Source organism: Pteropus medius, unplaced genomic scaffold (genome assembly GCF_902729225.1).
Source record: "Pteropus medius unplaced genomic scaffold, Ma_sr-lr_union100, whole genome shotgun sequence".
In the NCBI taxonomy this organism is placed as follows: domain Eukaryota; kingdom Metazoa; phylum Chordata; class Mammalia; order Chiroptera; family Pteropodidae; genus Pteropus; species Pteropus medius.
The window spans coordinates 17,963,998-17,973,245 of NW_024352785.1; the positions used below are offsets into that span (position 1 = coordinate 17,963,998).

The 9,248-nt window shown below is 35.2% G+C and overlaps 1 pseudogene; it reads right to left on the minus strand.

The window, feature by feature from the left end:
• Positions 1–291: 291 nt before the first annotated feature.
• LOC120591076 (uncharacterized) lies at positions 292–410 on the minus strand (annotated as a pseudogene).
• Between the last annotated feature and the right edge of the window lie 8,838 nt (positions 411–9,248).

Genomic DNA, 9,248 nt, shown 5'->3' on the forward strand with positions numbered 1-9,248 from the left:
ATTTCTCAGTTATATCTGTATAATACCATCTTACTTTTTCTAAAGAATTTTTTTTAAGTTAGCTTGTTTTTAATTATTCCTAAAATTACCTGCAAATCTTTGTTAAATTTGCATTTATGGCTAACATATTTAAACTGTCGACACCTTCGAATGACTCTTCTATTTGGACCATAAATATATATATATATTTATATTAATAATATATTAATATATATTTATATATTAATATAAATATATATATATATATTATGGTCCAAATAGAAGAGTCATATATATATATTTTTTTTTTTAAGCCTAAAGCACCCAGTATTCCCAGGTGGTCTCCCATCCAAGTACTAACCAGCCCCAATCCTGCTTAGCTTCTGGGATCAGACGGGATCAGGCGCATTCAGGGTGGCATGGCCGTAGACTGAGACTATATAGTCTCTTTGAAGAGATTGAGGTACCTGGTAAACTAAGAGCAAAATCTATTAACTGGAAGATAGTCTAATGCTAATTTTTTCCTACCAAAATGCATTGCATAAATATCTTAGCGCCAATATTTTCACAGGTACTATTACCTTCATACAAAGTACAAACTATTTATTTTTCTATTTCTGATTCTTTTAAGTGAAGCAAAACCTTAGGCCTTCTCAATTTCAGTCCAGTCTAGTACATAAATATAACCTACTAAAAATGGAGCTCCATCAAAAGATTCTTCCAAGAAATTGAGATATTGCCAATCTCTACTACAAAATTTCAAAATTCAAATTTGAAACCATCGACATTAAGTAGTTTAGTTACTCTCTTGCTTTTTAGAGATAACTTTCAATGTCTTCCTGTTTGTAAATGTTGTTTTCAGTTACTGGGATTTGCAAGCAGAAGTTTTGGTGTTAAGTGTGTTGAATTCTTTGCTTAAAGATTTTTAACTGATTTTGAATAATATACAACAAGATTTAGAGTACTTATTTATAAAATGCTTAATGTCATTGTGAGATGCTTAGGTTGATTTAAAAGTAAATGTTCAAAGGCTCAAACATTTCTGCATTCTGATTGATAATGGGCAATAAAAAGAGCTTATTGACAGTCAGGTATTTCATTTAGCTTTGTTTTGTGTACATCGGCTTTGTTACAAAAATTTTGTTATTTTTTTAATCTTTGTATGATGACTACAGCTTTTTTAAGTTAATTATTTTGTTTAAGAAATTATTCTGGAAATTCAAAATTGGTTTTCTCTGCGATTAAAAAAATAATACTATTGCCAAACAATTTAAAGCATGCTTCTCCATCAGAAGCATTGTTTCAATATTTTTAAAACTGTAGGTTGATCATATGCCTGCTAGTTAAGATCCTAGCCTTAGTGATATTTGTTTGCAGGCTCTGTTTTGTAATCACTATTGCTTTTAAAGTAAACTTTTGTTGAAATACAGTATACGTGCATATAAGTGCACATATCATTAAGTACAGCTCAATGAAGTTTCACAAACCAAACACATTTGTAACCAGCATCTGAATCTAGAAATAAAATAGTACCAGCACCCCAGAAGCTACTCCATATACTTCTGATAATTACATTCCTTCCTTCCATCTCCCACCCCTGTGACCAATGTAGCAACTATCCTAACATCTTAGACTAGCTTTACATGATTTTAAACTTTCTATAAGTGGAATAAACCATATGTACTCTTGGATGTCAGCATTATGCTTTTAAGTTTCCTTATATTGCTACATGTCGTTGGCATTTGTTCTTTCTCACTGCTGTATAGAACTCTGTTGTACAGAATTCTGTGAATACACTGAAATTTACTAATCCATTCTACCATTGATGGGCATTTGGGTAATTTCCAGTCTTTGGCTATTATAAATAGTACTGCTATGAACAAGGATGCACAAGCCTATTGGTGCACATAATTACACATTCGTGCTGTATATAAACACAGAAATGTACATCTTCTTTGGATACTATTATGAATTATGTGTTTACCACAACCAATTCCAAGTACATTCCTGCTTCATCAATTTCTAATTGATAAGAATATTTTATTTTAACTCTGTATATCACTAACATTTACATTCAGATTATCAAAGCAAAAACAATTATTTTCTCTTCAGTGTTTAACTTTGTGACTGAATGTTACACTATTTTTCCCAATGAGATCAACTGTTTCACTGTCAACAAAATGAAGTCTTAGTAATTTCATTTTAATCCCATAGATTGAAAAAAATTTTTGAATCACTATTGGAATTACCGATTTTTATTTGCAGCATCTGATGACGTGGAATATTGGAATAATGTAACTGTTTACAAAGTTTCACTAATAGAGCCAACACTGTCATAGCTATGCTTTACCTTCGTATGTGCACAAGAAAACTTGGAATTGAAAATGAGCAAAAGTGTTGATTTAAAAAATGACTCATTTTCTCTAAAGAAAAGTCATACTTCACAGAGTAAATGTACTTTCTGTAGCTACACATGCTAAATTGCTGCCTTCGGGCACGGTCTTCAGAACTACTAACTTTTGAAGTAGTTGCTGATGATCCTTCAGCATATCATTGTCTTCTGGTTTTCTTTTTTAATAGACTTTAATTTTTAGAACAGTTTGAGGTTCAAAGTAAAATTGAGCAGAAGGTAGAGAGATATCCCATATGCTCCCTGCCCCCACACATGCACAGCCACCGAATTATCAACATCCCTGACCAGAGTACTACGTATGTTAAAATCGATGAGCCTACATTGCCACATCATTATCACTCGAAGTCCACTGTTTATATTAAAGTTTACTCTTGGCATTGTACATTCTATGAGTATGGAAAAATGTATATCTACTATTATAGTATCATAAATAGTTTCGCTGCCCTAAAAATCCTCTGTGCTCCATCTATTCACCACTCCTTCCATCCGATCCCTGGCAAATACTGATCTTTTCACTGTCCTCATAGTTTTTCCCTTTCCAGAATGTTTTATGGTTGGAATCATACAGTACATAGCCTTTTCAGATAGGCTTCATTTACTTAGTAATACGCACTTAAGCTTCCTCCTGTTCTTTCATGGTTTGATGGCTCATTTCTTTTCAGTGCTGAATAATATTCTATTGTCTGGATGCACCACAGTTTATTTACCTATTCACCTACTAAAAGACATCTTGGCTTCCAATTTGGGGCAATTATAAATAAAGCCGCTATAAACATCCATGGGCAGGTTTTTGTGTGGACATAAGTTTGCAACTCCTTTGGGTAAAAACCAAGAAGCATGACTGCTAGATAACATAGCAAGAGTATATTTGGTTTTATAATAAACTGCCAAGCTGCCTACCAAAGTGGCTGAACCATTTTGCATTCCTATCAGCAATGAATGAGAGTTCCTGTTGCTCCACATCTGCTCCAGCATTTGGCATTTTCAGTGTTCTGAATTTTGGCCATTCTAATAGGTAAAGGTGTTTCATTGTTATTTTAATTTGCATTTCCCTATCTTCTGGTTTTCATGTGGTCAGTGGTACATTCTGGTGCCCATGGTGGATGGTAAATATTACTCACTCATTATCAAATTTCTTAAGAACATTTTTAGTATTTAATTTTTATTATGCATGTACTTCCATTCTATTGAGGTCATTGCTGACTAAAAAGTTTGCTGAAAATTTGCTGAAATGACCAAGGACACTTCATTTTTATCACTGAGCACCCTGTACGCTGGTCTCAAAAGGGAGATATTAGTTAAATTACCCAGTCACTGCTCACAAGTCACACACAAGACCATGGAAGAATCTGGAATCCCAAAATGGAGGTTTACTTAACACTTCCCAGCTTATTTTAAGGTAACTAACAATAATAATATTTCACTCTTAAATTAAAAAAAAGAAAAACAGTATAAATTCTAAATCAGATGGGACACCAGAATATTAGGAATAAACCAGGTCTGTCTCAGGCAAATAAGTATATGTTTTCCCAAACTTACTGAGATTGAAACATCACTAGGGCAGACATTTAGTGCTAACTTTGTAAAAGCCACTCATGGCTCCCTTCTTCCTTTAGTATCTCAATTTTAAAGCTGGAAAGTTAGAACCTTCTTATGCTCCTGCACCTACCGGTCTCTTGACCTGGCTCTATCCAGTGATCTGAGAGCAGACGCTAGTAGGTAGGAGTTTGGAGAAAGCTTTTTATTTTTTTAAAGCATTCTATACATTTTATTATTTGTAAATTACGTGCTTTACATAGGTAAATTTGTATTTTTTTATATACACACACACGTTTCCCAGAGTGCATTTGGTTAAACATTTTGCAGCAAACCCCCAAACATTACAATTCAATCAATAGCCCTTTCTTGAGGTTTTTCTCTTATACCTACATTCTAATCTATTAGCAAAAATGTCAGCTCTTCCTCCAAAATATGTCTCACATTCATCCACTCGACATCATCTCTACTGCTACTGCACTAGTCCAAGCACCTTCCATGTCTCACTCCAGGGTCTTTGCACTTGTGGAGGAAGCTTTTTAAGAGGCAGACTAACATGTCCCTTCAGCTCTTGGCTTTGGACTTCCCATTCCTACTTTCTTGCATTCAAATATGATGACTGGAGGTGCAGTAGCCATCTTCCAACTGGGAAGAATAAGGAAACATGGCAATAAAGATGCCTGAGTGCTTGATGATATTGTCTATATCATGGAGTAGCTGCACCAGCCTTGGCTTGCCTCTCTCTGGATCTCTGATAATGTATAAAAAAATTTAAAATAACCTATATAAAAACAAAAATAAAATAAAATATTTCTATGTTCACATGGCTGCAGTGTAGTTTAATTCTGCTTGCAGTGAAATACTTTCCTAATGAAATGCATCCAAGTTCTTTCAACAAAAATATCCAACATTCATTATACTTGTAAGAAGGACTTCCTTCTCTACTAGTTAAGTTAGTGTTACCTAACATGAAACTTTGATGACTTGTGACTGGTATATGTTAGATCTAAAGTGTCACTTGAATTCAATAATTAAAAAACACACTAACAAGCATTCTTAATACATTTACTTATTTTCCAGTTGTTGAACACTTTCTGGAGGCTGCCTGATATTTAATTTTTATGCATATAAGTCAACACAACTTTATAGAAAACTCCTCGAGGGCAGAAACAGGGTCATAGTTTGGCTGACCTCATGAAATTTATCAATAATTGATTGGAAGCACTTTGTACATGCGTTTACTTTCCTAATATCAGAATCAGAACTGTTAGATTTTTTTTTAAAGCTTTATGTTTTAAATGTTTTAAAAAGCTCTAAAAACTTTCTCTAATTCCAAAAATTATGTTGAAAAGTAGATTTCCCTCCTTTCTTAATTTTAAATAAACTAAATTTTATATTCTGGTTTAAGTTTTTTTTAAAAAAAAAAGGTTTATTGGCAAAAAGTCAGTTTTCAAATTAAATACCTGAGTTAGTTATATAAAAAAGTAAATAACTAATTTCATTCTCCCCTAAAAAAGCTATTATTCCCTTAGATCTGCTTTAAAGTAAATCACTCTAAATTGCTCATAGACTGTGTTTTATTGTTCTCCAAGATGAACTTTAAGAGGCACCTGGTGATTTATATATTTGTGATCAAAATAAAGACAGTCTGATACATTAACTATGGGAGCAATCTTCATGTCAATTTATGTGCTTGGTCAAGGCTAGGCACACAATTGAGGTACAGGAATGAAGGAAACAGAACACGGTAGTCCCCCTTTGTCCAAGGGGGATACTTTCCAAGACCCCCAGTGGATGCCTGAAACTGAGGATAGTAACAAATCCTACATATATTCTGATTTTTCCTATACCTACATACTCGTGATAAAATTTAAGTCATAAATTAGGCGCAGTAAGAGATTAACAACAATAATAATAAAATAGAACAAGTATAACAATGTACTGTAGTAAAAGTTATGTGAATGTAGTCTCTCTCTCTCAAAATATCTTATTATATTGGATGTACAGCGTGGATATGCTGCCTGTTAAACAGAACTAGAGAACACCATTTATTAAGTAGTAACAGTGCCAGGAACTGTGAGCTCTCTTCATGTTGCCATCCCCATTTTATAGATGAAAAAGTGCTCGGCACAGGGTGGAGACTCAGATTTAGGCTTACATATGGGGTGACCAACAGTCCTGATTTGTTTGGAAGGAGAACTCAGATCGTAAGATGCAAGACTTACAGTATTAAAACTGGGACAGTCCTAAGCAAATTGGGATGGTTGGTCATTCTTCTTACAAAATCTGTGCTGTTTCATGAACATCTTCAGTCCATTTCTCATACAAAGGCTCAGGAGCCTCCCTCGCACGCACACACACACACACACACGCACGCAGCTCACCCATGGGCAGAACTGAGTCAGAATGAGCTGCGCAGAGGAAGGGAAGAAAGCCCAGACTGAGACTGGGCTGAGGAAAATCTCCCCACATCTAGCCCTACTCCCAGCTCCTGACTGGGGAACCCTATCCCCCTAAGCTTTAGTTGGCTTTCTCAGAGGTCTAACCACCAAGCTTGGAGGACTTTATTGAGAAAGTGGGTACCAACTAGATACCTCTACTCTCACTCCTCACAAGAGAAACAGGACAAAATACAGGTCTTTACAGAGTTGTAAGATGCTGAAGAAATACGACATTTTACCCAAGCCCCTGATTCACCAGGTCATCCAATCCCTTGAGACCCATCACACGGAAAGCGTAATCTCTCTGGAAACTCTTACTCCAGATCTGCCGATAGACCCAATGTTGACAATTCTATACACCCAGACAAGTGCAAACAACAACCATTTGTCATAAACTGGCCACCCAATACCATCTGCTCCAGAGAAACGAACTATCTCTAAGAAGCATCCAAGATAGCCAGAGGCAGGCCAGGTTGACATTACCTGGAACTTCGAGTCTAGTAAGTACGTTTCCCACGATTCACTGGGCCTGACCATAATGTGATTGCTCAGGCTCAGTGGTTTTCAATCTTGTCTGCTCATTAGAATCATCTGTGGAAAGTTTAAACCTACTGATGACCTGACTTTACCCCAGACCAATTAAATCAGAATGGCCAGAGTTAAGTTACAGGTGAATCTAATGTGCAACCAGGGTTAAAACCCATTGCTCTAGCCCAGTGACTCTCAAAGTGCTGTCTCTGGGCCAGCATCATTGGCAGTTTGTTTTTATGCTAACAGGTAAAATTATACTATGGGATAAAATTAATTCTGTGTTTCCCTTGCCTTGATCCAAGAGACAGAGCTTGGGCAAGAAAGATTTAATATAGTGACTATATTAATAGTTTGTCTACAGAGAAGATGTTTGATTAATAGAAATAAGACTTCATTATACTTAAGCCACACCATTTTCCTCTCCATCTATCTCCATTTTCTTCCATTGGACCCATCTTGGTCTTTCTTGGTTTGCTACCATTTTCCCTAAATTTGGAGGTCTCTTGAATGAGCACTTCCAGATTTCAAACTCTACTTTCCACCTTCATCTGGAGAGTTGCCTCTCGTGGAGTTATACTATCTCAACACTATTCTTGGATGTTTTTACCTCACAGTCTAAGACGTGCTAGTTTCTCGTAGTTATATAAATGTCTAACCACTGTGTTATACACCTGAAACTAATATAATATTGAATACCAACTGTAATTGAAAAAAATAAAAGAGAAAGAAAGAAAAGAGAGAGAGAAAGAGGAAGGAAGGAGAGAGAGAGGAAAGAAGGAAGGGAGGGAAAGAGAGAAAGAGAGAGGGAGAGAGAGAGAGACAGAAAGAAAGGGCAGGAAGGAAGGAAGGAAGGAAGGAAGGAAGGAAAAGAAAAGAAAAGAATAGAAAGGAAGGAAGGGAGGGAGGAAGAAGAAGGGAGGAAGAAGAAGGGAGGAAGAAGAAAGGAAGAAAGGAGAAAAATTCCGTCCTAGTTTGCAGCTCTTACCTGCTGCTCATATCATAGCCATTGAGTCTTTGGTTAAGTATCAGCTTCCTGCTTACACTTGTTAATTTGGACCCAAAAAGTTGGTATAAATTTCAGGATATTGCTTCATTAATTCCACTTTATAGAAAAAAGTTTTTATTGGAATGATACTCTGAAAATGTTGTAGTCTGAATTTTCTAACATTTACTTTTCTTAAAATTATCTTAATCACAGTCATTTTTAAAAAATATTACATTAAAAGTGGCAGTTTAAAATGCTGAACAGGAAGATGTAATTTAATGAAGGGCATCTTTCTCCACATTGACATGGATGTTAAATCTTTTTTTTTTTTAAGATTCTAATGTGTTCTAATTACTTTAATTTAAAATTCTGGGTGTGCATGTTTTATTCATGACTTTCTAGATGATTGAGAAAGTTTTTGCAACTCCTTTGAAGCTCTAACTTTGGAAATATAACAAATAATGAAGCCATCATATTTTCGAAATGCTCAGATAGAGGAGACTTTTGAAAGACAGTGTAATTGTGAATCAAAGCTTAATCAGCTGCTGTGAAATGAGTTTTTAATTATTACATTGCCCCTGGTATGCTGGAGTTCACCAAGGTTAAGAGAATGACCTCGCACACATTTCCTCTGAAAGGGTAGAATTTTTTTTCCTGTGCACCATATCACCTTGAATATTCAGAAACTAAGTCGTTCTGCTTCCCAGGAAAATATTCCTTAGAAACGATTTTTCACACTAACCCTTGTCGAATCTCATACATGAAATGGGAAGTGTCACTCATTTTTCTCTTATTAAATGCATTATTTCTGCAGTGGGCATATGGCTTCTGAAGTAGAATACTCATCTACTCCCACTGAAAAATTCACATTTTCCAAAGTAGTTTGTAATTTTATTAAAGAGAATGTCAAAAAGGGTGCTCAAAGCATAAATCTTCAGATTTCAGAATTCTGGATCAAAATAAATGGTTTTATTTCAAGTGACCAAAAATAATACAGATTTCCCAAATGGGAAAAATGGGTTTGCACAAGGAGGTTCTCTGGGCAGTCAGTACCTGATATCCTTGATATAAAGTTCAACTCGAACAAATTTCCATTTTTGTCAAATGGGAAAGGGACATGGTATGAAAGCTTCTCAAACTTCCTGCCTCAAATGTAGAAACTTACATCTATATTCCATTTTCTGGCCACTAAATAAAACTAAGAGATCAGAACTTAAATGTTTTAAAGTTCCCTAAGAATCATTAAAAAATTATTACATCACCAAATGTCCAAAGCAAAATCAAAAGACTTTTGATTTTAACTCTACTGCCACATTTTCTCTTTAGATTGTAAAAGAATTTGCCAAATGAAATTCTAAGTTCG